The 14,095-nt window shown below is 30.6% G+C and overlaps 1 long non-coding RNA gene across 1 annotated transcript in view; it reads right to left on the bottom strand.

Annotated features, from left to right (window-relative positions):
• Positions 1-8,827: 8,827 nt before the first annotated feature.
• Positions 8,828-14,095, bottom strand: part of LOC143256061 (uncharacterized) — a 40,864-nt gene continuing 35,596 nt past the window's right edge. The window contains exons 2-3 of the long non-coding RNA XR_013030980.1: positions 9,758-10,000; positions 8,828-9,510 (exon numbers count right to left, since the gene is read on the bottom strand). This is a non-coding gene — a long non-coding RNA (uncharacterized LOC143256061). The remainder of the gene's footprint in view (positions 9,511-9,757; positions 10,001-14,095) is intronic.

Here is a 14,095-nt window from a genome sequence, read left to right as displayed (position 1 = left end):
CTTACTTTAATGACACGGCAGACAGAAAATGCGTCGCCATCTTACACCAAATAGATGAATTATTTTCCAGGCAAAAAAACCAAAAAAACAACAACAACCCAGCCATTTGTTGTCATTTTTAAAATAAGTGATGATAGGAACTGTAAAAGTTTTAAAATCATGATTAAATTGATAACAACTTAAAATACTGAATTTCCTATAATTTTCAACGCATCGTAAATAATAAATTGTATTATTCTATGTTCAAAACAATTAAAATAAAGAGAACACATGTGAAATAGAGAACATATTTCTTTTTCTTTATTCATATTCAATATTTTTCTGTTAAAATAATTTATTTTCTACTTACAAGCTTCATCGGATTACTTCTTATGACTTTAATATCGTGGTAAAAAAAGCAACTTGACAAATATACTTTACATAATTCATATTATTATTATTTTCCATGACAGGTAAAGATTTGTCTATATTTGAAGATCGTATACTGTTATTTATAAAATTTTATTCCGTTTATAGCTATTTTATTAATATTATGACATTCTAACACAAGCTGTGTTAATTAGCCATTAAGATCAAAACTACAGCAAACACAAGAGAGTTCGGCGGATCAAAGAATGAACGAGATATTCTCACCACGAATTCTCGTTTCATTTTGACTTCTGGTGAAAAGAAAAGAATAATTAAAACGCATTTTTTTGTTTTTCAAATTATTATATTATAACAAAAGGTAGAATACGTCATATTTTTTATTTGACGTATAATTTTTACTCAAGAACGCAATTTGATTATAATTTTCTTTGTTCATCTTTGTTCTAGAAAAAAAACGTATGTTGATTCGTATTTGTGACTGAAGGGAATTTTGTTTGTATAAATATATCAGCACAAAAACCTCCCTCCAGCAGGAAATCAGTCAAGTTAACATTATCACACTAAAACATTTGTCGTTATCCTTCTGAAAGAAATAATTTCATTTTATTGATGTTTCCTCTTTCTATAAAGTTTAGAATTCTAAACATGGAATTTAAATCTTTAATTAGACTAAAAGTAAGCTAATTTTAAAATATAAGGAGCAATTAACAAAATGTATCTGGTTAAATTTAAACAAAGTAATATATTTTAACCTCTTGCTATTTGTAATTATTTATTAAAACAGTTTACAAGAGATTTGTTTATATGTCTCCCGGTGAGTTTTTTGTAAGTTTATAAACACAAAAGACTGAATTGCAATCATGCCCATCAAGGCCAGGTGCTTAAGACACACGTCCTCCGCGGAGCGCGAGTTCACATTCTTGTCACACTAAATATGCTCATCCTTTCAGACGTAAGGGCGTTATAATGTTCGATCAATCCCACTACTCGTTGGTAAAATAGTAACTCAGGAGTTGGCAGTGAGTGGTGATAACTAGTTGTCATCATGTATTCTAGCAGAGCTAAATTAGAGACGACTGGAGAAAACAGTCCTCTTGTTGTGTTATATGTTTTTTCTTCAACATTTCAAGCCATATTCAAGTTTTATTAACTTAAAGTTGATTTTTCTCAGCAAATAAGAGAAGTGATGATACTGATTGCATATGTGTTACAAGACTGTAACGACATAGATTGTTTTGATATGTAAGTTACCAGACTGTGATAAGAAAATATTTGGTTTGTTGTAGTATACGTTTCGGACAAAAGAAATATCATAAGAGATTATCCTGATTATCGTTGATCCACTGAAATAAGATTTTATATCTTGTGAATCATTTACGGTAGAATGATATGTATATAAACATATAAGATGGCTTCAGATTAATATATATTTATCCGAAGTTTAACTCCACCAATTAACTATCATTTTAGGACAACAATTCTTCGATTGATTGTTGTAGGAAATGACTCGATCATATTGTTACAAATATTCAAAGGAGATAAATTTGTATAACATTAAGTAATATTGTTTTTTTCATGTATATGAAAGGTGGGACAGTAATGTCTTATCATGATATCAGCTTTCATTCCTTATACAGCTTGTTTTAGCAATGTTTTTTCGAAACTGAGATCACATTGAAAGGAAAATATCCTCAAACAAAAGACTATCGTACTACCTGAACAGTGAAACAATAATAAGTTAAAGACTTCTCAATCCTTGTTGGAAGCCATGTGAAATACAGGAACAACAAATGATAAAGGAGAATTTGGTTTTCGTTTTTAAACACAACACAGTGAAAACAATTTTTCTTTATTCCTTATGTTTTTTACTCTCAAGACAAAGAAATATATAATTTTGATGAAGGATGAAATGTTAGTGATCAAAAACGAAAGTTCATATTTTAACAATCAAATCATGTTTTTCCTAAAGTATTTAAGTCCATAATTAATTGTTAGTGAAGAAAAGAGTGAATCTTTTTTATTCAATACTGTTATTCATACAACATTTTCTAACTTCTTTATAACTTTGAAACATTCCTCTTCTATGACTTTAGGTATGCATATACGGTTTTGTTATTAATGATTACTAGATATCTTTTGACGGTCTATATTACTTATATATCATTTTTATTTACTGATTTATTTATTTTTTTGTTTAAAATGGTTGTCAACATGTGAGTTATTTGTTATCATTTCTAGCATAGTGTTTTTCACCTGTTTCAAATGATGCTCACAGAGAAGATTGATTTTGGTACTACTAATTGACTAAAACTTATTTTTACGTCGCTACTAATTCCTTTACTGCCAAAACCGTATTTTCCATTACCATCATATTCTATTTTGTGTTTCTTTCTTATAACAACGCCACATCAGGCTATTTGCTGAGCCCAGCGAGGGGAATCGAACCCCTGATTTTAGCGTAGTAAATCCGGAGACATACCGCTGTACTAGCGGGAGGAGGACCGTCATATTCACCACCACCATAGTATCTTCCATTTTCCTCTTCCACAAACTCTAATTAAACATTTCTAGAAGAAAGATAATCAAAGATCGAAAGTTACATCTGATGAAAAGACGTTCATCTCTTTTAGTAAATAATTAATTGTATTTTTATGTATTTCAATTTAATGAATATAAAGAGAACAAATATGAAATAGAGAATATTTTCTGTTATATTTACTATTTATCTTTTAAAATAATTTATATTACCCTTACAAACTTCACAGAAATATTCTTCATTATTGTAAAGTCGGGGTAAAAAGAACAGTCTGAAAAATGTACTTTACGTAATTTCTATCATTTATTACTATTATTTTTTAATGACAAATGCCAGTGCAGAAAGAATGAATAATTGTGTTTCTTAATTTCAATTTCCTTTTACTTCTAAACATAGTAATTTTAATTAAATTAGCTAAGTAAGCAATATCAAAAAATACTGACCCAAGCTGTGCTGGTAAATCTTGAATAGGAAAAACAGTCACCAAAAGCAAACTCTAAGACCAATCAGCGAATACTTCAAGTCTCTACGCAACGAATTCTCTTTTCAATTTCTTTTCTAGTGAGAAAACCGTTCTAATTGCACGTAAAATTAAATTTTCACTCGAAAACACAATGTTGATTATATTGTTCTCTGTTCATCTGTATTTCTTCAAATAACAGTATTCGTTGGTTCATCATTTTGAGCCATGTGAAATTTCTTTATGTAAATATATCAGCACAAAATCGTTCTTTTGGTAGGAAATCAGTCAAGTGCAAGTTAATATTATCATACTAAAACATTTGTCGTTATCCTTTTGAGATATAAAATATTATGTTACTATTTTTTGCTCTATATATTCAGTTTAGAACTCTATAAGTGGAAACCAAATCTTTACTTTGACTGAAACTGAGCCAATTTCAAAATGTGAATAACAATTACCAAAATGCTTCTGGGAAACTTTAAACAAAGTAATATACTTTAATTTCTTTGTTAATTGTAATTAATTATCAACCAATTTTCAAGAGGTTTTTTTATGACCCCATGTAAGTTAGCGGTTAGGTTATAAGGACCCCGTATTCAATTGCAAGCAAGCGGACAAATTGGAAATAATTTACGAGGTCTGTTCAAAAAATACGCGGACTGACGTCATAAAACAAAATGTACTTTATTTAGAAGTTACAGGTCTGGGACCCCTTCAAAGTACTCTCCTCCCCAACGCACACACTTATCCCAACGGTGTTTCCACTTGTTGAAACAGTCCTGGTACGCTTCTTTTGTAATGTCCTCCAGCTCCTTCGTCGCATTTGCCTTAAACTCGGGAATCGTCTCAAATCTTCTTCCTTTCAAGGGTCTTTTGAGTTTGGGAAACAAGAAAAAATCGCAAGAAGCAAGGTCAGGTGAGTAGGGGGTGAGGAAGAACAGTGATCGAGTGTTTGGCCAAAAACTCACGAGTTCTGAGGCACAAAATTCGCAGCAACGCGGTGCATCTTCAATTTGTCGGTCAAAATCTCGTAACAAGATCCAACTGATATCCCACACTCTTCAGCAAGCTCACTGACAGTCAGACGTCGATTTGCCCGCACCAGGGTGTTGATTTTGTCGACGTGTAGGTCGTCAGTTGACGTGGAAGGACGTCCAGGACGCTCATCATCTTCAATGGACTGTCGACCATCCTTAAAACGTTCATGCCACTTGAAACATGCCGTACGCTTCACAGCAACATCACCGTAAGCCGTGTTAAGCATAGCAAAAGTTTCAGTCGCAGATTTTCCAAATTTAACACAAAATTTCACAGCAAGTCGTTGCTCCTTCAGGTCTTTAATTATGAAATCCGCCAAACGAAAAATCGCACTTCACTTAAAACCGCGTAGCTAATACACAAATGAAGATATCTGCAATCGGGAAATGGCGTCGTAATCAGCTGATCTGTGCAAACCTAGCGACACTAAGCGGATTCCCATGGAACCAACTGGAGCCGCGCAATTCAAACAGTCCGCATAATTTTTGAACAGCCCTCGTATAGTGAAGAATTTACTGTGTTCATGACGAAACAACACCTAGCAGCGATACAATGAAAGTTTTGGCCGTTGTACAGATTAATGTTTTTAGCTATCTCACTTGAATTTGAATTTTATTTATATAGAATTAACAATTAATTCACAAAATAATTCAGCTAATTGTTTCTTTGGTCAAATTGTTACAGAAAATTTGAGATAAATAGAAATTTCTATGCACTTTAAACTTTTCTATTTTAAACATAGTGTATTTTTAAACAAATTGCTAATTGCTTAAAATAAACATGAGATATGAAGGGTTTTTCCATTTGAAATTAAGCACAAAAAAAAATAGGGTTCTACCCACCACTGGTATCTGAACATAGTTTCTAGCTTTGAAAGTTCGCAGATATTCAATTGAACTACTGGTGTGGGTGTGTAAAATATATTATATTTACCTTTTCCAATGGGACATAAAAGGAAATGTAAACCTTCTAAGATATTGATGAAAGAATATAATTAGAATATTATAGAATAGAAATTTTCATATATTTGTTACTATAATGAATATGTTTTGAAAGTCGTTTTTTGTGTGCTAAAGGTATGTAATAGCATGGAAGAAAATCCGTTATTCAGTAAGATATTATTGTAGGTGAATAATCTTAGTGGTTTTTAAGAACCTTACTTAATATTTAATTTTAAAAGACTCTGTTTGGTATTCAACAAATATCCGTAAGCTTCAAAACTTACGTCACTGTTAAACAACTGGAGGTTTCTTTTGGAAAAAACTGCATGTAGAAAATAGGAGCATAGAATGATTGAAAGTGTACGTTGTAGAAAGTAAAGAGCTGATATTTTATTTCATGAATTAAAGGGGAATTTATAAGAAGTCAGTTTGATTTCGAGGAATTTATAGATTTAAAATATAAGTTGTGATTTACCCTTTCTTCTGTCATTTAACAGTAAGAAAATATTTACTATTTCCAGGGATTTGAATTTCCTACTTCAGTGGCATGCTTAATGTAAGAGGTTGTTTAACTTTTGTAATCGGATTCTTAATTGCGCTTTGCAAGAATGAAATTGGTATATACAAAAGATTATTTCAAGAAGGTTTTATAGCAATAAACATCAAACATAGATACCATTAAAAGTAAACTTCCACATTGTTATTCCAGTACTATATCTCGTTATTAATATTTTGGTTATTAGATATGACAGCCTTATTATGTAACTTTTCGCAATGCAGAAATACAAGTTTTGAAATATTTCCGGACTTTAACGACAATTTCATAAATCTTTGAATTTAAATAAATAACATAAATTATTTTCCAATTTATTAGCATATGAATTTCTATTTTAGGTTATTAGCTTTATAACTGAAGTTAAAGTAGTTACCTAATGCAGAAAAATAAGTAATAACTAGACCGTGAATTCAAGAAAACAAATGTGTTCTTTCACTTGGTAGTGAACGTGACACAATTATTAAAATATAAACTTCATACACAAGTCTTTACTCGCTTTGATAAATAATTGTAACGTAAGTAACTTTATTAATTTTAATAAATGAAAACGTGATATGTTGTCTTCTATTAAAAACTCATGAAGTCGTATGGAACTACTCTGGACTATTTAAACCTATCTATTACTAGATTATCAGTGATGTCGAGAATACCCACTTGTAGAGTAATATATGTGTAAAAACGGCTCGTTTGGGTTGAGAAATTATTTTACGCAGAGAAGCGAACAACGTTTCGACCTTCTTCGGTCATTGTCAGGTTCACCTAGATTACTCATGTTTTTTTGTTTGTTTGTTTAAAATTTCGTGCAAAGCTACACGAGAGTTACCTGCGCTATCTGTCCCTAACTGAGCAGTATAAAACTGGAGGAAAGGCAGCTAGTCATCACCACCCACAGCCAACATTTGAGCTACTCTTTTACCAACGAATAGTAGGATAGCACATCACTTTATAACGCCCCCACGGCTGAAAGAGATTCGAAACCGCGGATTACGAGTCGAGTGCTTTAACCACCTGGCCATGCCGGTCATCTGAATATGCATGTACAAGTACTGATAGTCGGAAATTATCCTACGTTTCTGCTAAAGTACCTCAGATCATAATAAATTGTTACAGAAGACAAGAATGACTTTTTTTTCTTTTTTACTTTTTATATTTATATAACATTTTCTAATTTCTGTATAACTTTCAAAAATTCCTTTTCAATGTCTTTATGTTTGGATGTATGGTTTGAGAGTGACTACTAGATATTTTTGACGGTCTACATTAGTTAAATATTATTTTCATTTACCAGATTAGTTCTTGTTTAGTTTATTGTTATTATCATGTTGTTATCAATTGTTGTTATCATGACAGTTGTTTGCTATGATTTCAAGTATAGTGTATTTTACCTGTTCCATATCCAGCCCTGAGAGAAGAGTTCTACTGATTGAACAAAACTTCTTTATGGGTCGCTACTATATCCTTCACAATATAAACCTCATTTTCCATTACTTTCCCCTACCACCGTACTATCCTCTTTCACCACCTCCGCATCTCCCGCCTCCATACCCATAACATGACTGTGTTAACAAGAGGTTATTTTGATTGTTAGAAGTAGAATCAATTTGTTCAACATCATCGTTGCTGACTAGAGCACATGTTGCAAAAATTATTGCAACTTATTGCAGGTTTCCTTAGACGAAAAACGGTATATATTAAAGCAGTAGATAAATAACATTGCACGTTATTAGAACTTTTAATTTGTCAAGGATTTAATGCATTTAGAGAAATATAACATGAACTGAATTTTTGTGATATTGACAAATTACTGATAAACATTAATTATTGAACGTTATTGTTTACAGTTATCACGGTAAAATTTGTTTCTATTTATTAGTTTCAAATTATCAACGGCTTTTCGTTGTTAGTCTATCTTATAAGCTTTGAACAAACATTCTGAAACAAACAAATACATTATTGAAACAAACCCATTATTTTTGTTATCAACTAAATGTTGAACCTCTATTTCTTTGAGCCATCTTATATGTTTGTTATTCTTTTCTCTTCAATAGCTCATTCTGCTTATATGGTAATCTAAGTTACACGTTTCATGTGCTATTAAGTTTCTGGTCATGACCATCACATATTTATATTCAAATGTCAATCTAATCGACTTGTCCGCACATGTCAGTCTGCAAGTATCTGTCATTCCATTTTCACTGACTGCCTTTATTTCAATACAAATAATGTATTGAATAATAACACTACGAATGTATACATTAGAAAAGTCTATTTTTTCAATAATAATTTATGTTTTGTTTAGCAAGTGCCATATATACCAGATTATGATGATACAATATTATAACGATTAGATTCTCCTAACCTACACACGCGGTTCCTAAGTTATTTTTGACGTATTCATAATTTTAGCATTTAGAAATTATGGTTTAAGGTGATAAATAAAAACAAAATTGGTGAAAAAATAATTCCAAGTGAGTTTAACAGTCTTTATACAGCTTTTTCAAGAAAAGTTTGTATCTTAGTTAAGATCGCAATAGAAAGAAAAATAGCGTAAATATCCAAATTACGTTTCTCCTGAAGTAACTAAGTCAATAATTAATTGCTTCACATGACCAGATTGCCTGATATTTATTACACTTTCTAAAATATTTATTATTTATACAGCTTTTTCTAATTTCTCTATAACTTATAAACACTTTCTCAAAAACTTTATGTGCGATTACGTGGTTATCTTCTTCACCATTACTAGATACCTTTTAACGTCTCAAATACTTAAACATTATTTTTGTTGTTGTTGCTATTGCCATTATTCGAGTTGTTTTTGATATTTTTAGTATAGTGTATCATATTTATTCTCGAGTTGTTTAGGTATTTCTGTTTCACATCATTTAAGGTTCAGGAATCAGAAATCTGTTAACAAAGTGCTGATTATAAAGTTCGTGTGTTTGGTTTACTTCGACCTAACGTATATACTGGTTTATTGCTATGTGCCACTAAAAAAACAGATAAAATAAAATAGTAACTTTTGCTAAATTTCTTCAATTTATGATTTTGTAAGAAATTATTACAATTACCAATTTGAAATTTAAAATATTCTCTAACTACATAACGTGTATTGTTAAGCTATAAAATAATAAAGTTTCACTGATAATTATGTTCAATTTCACCAAGAATACGATAAATTAATTCTTAGCAAGTTAATTTTCAAAAACTGAATAAAAATGCTTTAGATTCAATGAATTGAGTTTCTAAGAGTTTAGATACACCAGGATACAAAATATATACACTAGAAGCAACTGGATTATAACAATTAATATCAACCTTCTCCAAAACCCTCAGAACCAATACTCCTTCTACATGACCTACTGTGGCCTACTCTCCCAACATCGTATTCACGTTTGCCATGCAATTCTTTTCCACGAAGACTATGAACTCCAGCACCACCGAGTACACTATATCTATCGTCTCCTGATGCATACTCGTCTCCAACCCGTTGCCTTGCTACGGAGAGGTAATTTTGATTGTTAGAAGTGTAGTCAATTTCTTTAAGATCATCACTTCTGACTAGAGTAAATGTCGCAAAAATTATTGCAACACATTGCAGCTTTCCCTAGATAAGAAAACAGTTTATATTTAAGCAGTAGATAAATTACATAATAAGTTAATAGAAGTTTTAAATTGACAAGGCTTTACAGCATTTAGAAAAAAATAACATAGACAGAATTTTTCCAGTATTGAGAAATTACAGATAAGGGAATTTTATATATCGAATATTCAAAATTATTGTTTATAATAATCTTCGCTTTGTGGTAACAATACGGATAATAGCAGTTTAAATACAGTTTTTGTATGCTTACCATTTTTCGTGTTAAGAATTTAATTACCAAATGTTCACTTTAGTCTCGGGTCAGTCTCTTCCAACTGTAAATGATAGGAGTGCAAAGCGAGAGAGGGACAAAGCTTGTAGAACAACGAATTCACAGATGAAAAACACAAGATTATATTGTTGAAGTCTCCAGTTTCAACGGAAAACGTGGCACTCAGAACGCTGCGTTGATGTTCCACTTTTATCCAATCATAGTACAATGCAGGATATATCTCTACCAATATGATGAGAAAGAGCTGCAGTGGTTTTATGATATAAAAAAGAAAACTTAGGTGTAATGAAATAATTACAGTTCATAGCGAATATCATCAAACACGAATATACCAGGAACAATGGGCAAGATCTTACTAACAGTATTTTATTATGCAGTCAATAATGATAATACTTTGAGTCATATGACCATCAGGTTATCTCAGACAAAAATAATGATAAACAAAACTCCTCAAGTGAATACAGATATTGATTACATTTATCTATGCAGTAACAAAATTTCTTAAAGAAGAAAATATGAGTCTTGTATAATAAAAAAGTCATATCATAGTAATCAAAAATTTTAAATAGAAGCAATGTAATAATAATACATTAATTTTTTGTCTTGCCATCGAAATACCTTTCTGTTGAGTGTAGCATGCTTATTTCTTCGAGTTTGCATCCATCTGTTGGAACTTCCAAAATAACACTTGTAGCGTTGTGGGTAATTATCTCGATTAGAAACAAGGACACGCTGTCCTTTGCATTGTTTTGTTTCAATTTTTGCGCAACACAACATGTAGGCTATTTGTGCTTGTCGTCCCTAATTCAGCAGTGCAACACTAGAGGGAAAGCATCTCGTCATCACCACCCTCCAGTCTAAATTTTCTACTGTTTTTAACAAATTAAAATTTTCTCATTCACAAAATATATTTGTTATTTATATACGTTTCTTTGATCGCATCTTTAATTATTTCAATCGTTGAGAAATCACATCTTAATTACATTGTTTTTTCTATCAGCAACAAGTCATTGATTAATAGCTACAGAGCTATTTTATCTTTCATATTAATTTTATACTCCGAATATATACAGAAATACATATATTAGTAGATATAATTTAAATTGAACAAACTAAGAAATTCGAACTTGTTTAATAAAGGCAGTTATAAAGACTTTCATATATATATATATATATATGTAAATATAACAGCAGGAGAAAAAAAATTCATAATTGCTAAAAATAATCATCAGAATCATAAAAACCTTGATGTTAGAAAATATTGGAAGTTCTTAATAAAATCATTTAGCCAGTGAAAAGTTCCAGGACTTTCGGATATGGTGACGTTATAAGAGTGATGGTTATTTTTTTATTTAGTCAAATGTATTTTTCTTGTAGGGGACATATTTTACAGACTTCTTGTCTTGCTAATCAGCATTTCCATGTTAGGTGTGGCTATATTTAAGCCTCTGCCGTTCAAATGATGTATTTAATAAAGTGTTATTCTGGTAGATAATACCAACTTCCAATTCGCAAGTCTAAGTAAAGAATTTATATTAGGTTGTATTAGTTGTTTATACCTGGCCTACCAGCAACCATAGCAGGGATTAGCTTTAAATTTTGTTGATAAAGTAGTCGATTGGTGTATGAATGTTTGTAGTTTAAAAAAGTGATAAAATAGCATTTGGATAACAAACATAAAACCTCCATGCAGATAAAGTACTCGTTTGTTGGATTTTATCTTCGGACAAACTTATTAGAGATCTATTACTCTAGCGGACCATAATATAGGCGTGAAATACTTGAGGGAAGGGAACTAATAATCATCACCCATCGCGAACTCTTGGGCTACTTTTGATATAGTTACAGACCATTTTTAAATATGACATACAAATACTTATTTTTATACCTAGTCTACAGTAAAGAAAGGACTAATATAATACAAAACGAAGATACCAAAGAATTCTTCATTACTTGTATGTTAGATGTTTCAATCTTTCTGGTTTATCAGTACAAGTTGCAAAATAATGTGACAGATTCATCTCTAATTCAATATTTGTAGAAGATAGATAATGAAAGACTTAAAGTCACACATGACACAAAAAGCTCAACTATTTCATTGCTTGTACAGTTGTGAAGTATTAGTTTGGATTGGTTTTGCGGCTGGTTAACATTAAAGAAAATAATATGTTTTAATTTTTCTTATTTGTAATTAATTATTGTACAAAGTGTTTATATATATGAAGTTGGATTCCGTTTTTATCTATTTGATTAATATTTATGATATGTTAAACCTAGCAGAGGTAATAAACCGTAAAGAGGCAAAATTACATATAACACCAGAGAGTTCGGCCGATTAAAGAATACATTAGTTCTCTTTATAATTTATCCTTTTGAGATAAAAAAATACATAGAATTTAAACCTTTACTTGGATTAAAACTAAGCTAATTTTGAAATGTGAAGAGCAATTACCAAAATGTTTTTGTAAACATTAAACGAAGTAATATATTTTAACTTTTTTGTTATTGGTAATTAATTATTAAATCAATTTTCACGAGGTTTATTTTTATGGCTCCAGGTGGAATAACGGTAAGTTTATAAAAGCCCAAGACTCAATACCAATCAGTGGAATAGTGTAAAGAGCTTATTGTGTAACTTTGTATTAAATGTTTTTTGGTGATATGAATTTTCTTTATGTAAATATATCAGCAAAAAATCGTCCTTAAAGTCAGTCAAATTCAAGCTAACATTATCACACAAAAAAATCATTCAACTATTTATTCGCTTTGAGCATTCAGTTCAGAACTCAACAAAAGGAAGTCAAGTTTTTATTTGACTAAAACTGTACTTATTTCAAAATGTGAATAACAATTGCCAAAATGCGTCGGGTTAACTTTAAATAAAATAATATGTTTTAATTTTTTAATTTGTAATTAATTATTAAACCAAGTGTTTTTCTTATGTCCCCATGTCAGCGGATAGGTTATAAAGACCCAATATTCAATTAAAAGATAGCAGACAGAGTGAAAATAGCTCCTTGTGTAGAATTGTCAATGTTCGTGAAGTAATATCACATAGCAGCGATAGAAAGAAACCTCGGATCGTTGTAAAAGATTGTGTATTTAGTTATCTCATTTGAATTTATTAATATAGAATTAACAATGCATTCACAAAAAATAATGAAGCTAAAAATAGCTTAGGTCAAATTGTTAAAAAAAAACTTAAAATAAAGAGAAATTTATGATCGACTTCTTTCAATGCAAACTCTTCTGCTGATGCCAAATTTCATAGACGGATGAAAAAACATGACCTACATGTCCTAGTGTATTTAAAAATTTGGAGAGGTTCCGAAATCGTTTTAATTCAGTACACTGAATTCTAGAAATATTTGTAATTAGCTCACTAACATTTCTTATATTGTTCTGGATGATGATACTAGTTGGTATGGTTTAAACACAAAAAAAACTTGATCATTATACCACGTCTTTAAAGCTGTCATACCGCGTTGTTCGCTTCACTTCATTTGGTGGCAGAAAATTGTTTGTATAACTTATTATTAACTTAGGTGTTTTTTCATAACACAAAGAAATGAGACTCGTTATTTTTACTTACTTTGTTTAAGTTTTAATATCTTTAGTTTTATGGATTGTTGGAGTAACAGGTTACCTATTTAGAAATATGACAAAATATAAATATGGTAATTACGAAATACTAAAAAATCTGGAAACCTTCTGACATCATCAAACAAGAAATATCCATAAGAAAAGGAACGATTAAGAACTAATAATGATCAGCTGGTTACAGCGATCTCTTTAATATGTCTTTGTAGCGAAATACATTATTATAGAAGTTAATGACTAAGATTATTAATTATTATTTCAAACTGGTCTTTCCTACACTATAAGTTACACTGACCAATCCAATGATGTGTACTAACGTTTATATTATTCAGAATCTTATATTATTATTATCTGCTGTTCAAAATTACCATTATTTGTAAAAATATTTCATCTGTAAAAATATTACATCATAAGAAGGAAGGTACTGTAAAGAGACTGAGTATCACTTTTATTATGACAACCACTGTCTGCCCAGAACACTACAGTTTGAAGACAATAGAAATGGTGTTCAAGAAAAAAAAATGTTTCTGTGTTGGCTTTTCTTACACACGCAATAGTGAAAGCGCAAACTATACAACCGCGAGTATATTCACGTGTAGATTAGAACCTACACAAGTAACATTGAATAAGAGGTACGTTCTCACAACCAGTAAATTGCAGCTGTGTCGAAAATGAGAAACAGGTGGTATTCTTACTACTACGTCACATAGTAAGGAG

This window comes from Tachypleus tridentatus, chromosome 7 (genome assembly GCF_004210375.1).
Source record: "Tachypleus tridentatus isolate NWPU-2018 chromosome 7, ASM421037v1, whole genome shotgun sequence".
Classification (NCBI taxonomy): Eukaryota; Metazoa; Arthropoda; class Merostomata; order Xiphosura; family Limulidae; genus Tachypleus; species Tachypleus tridentatus.
Note: the sequence above shows the minus strand (reverse complement) of the source record. Positions and strands in the feature narration are given on the sequence as shown.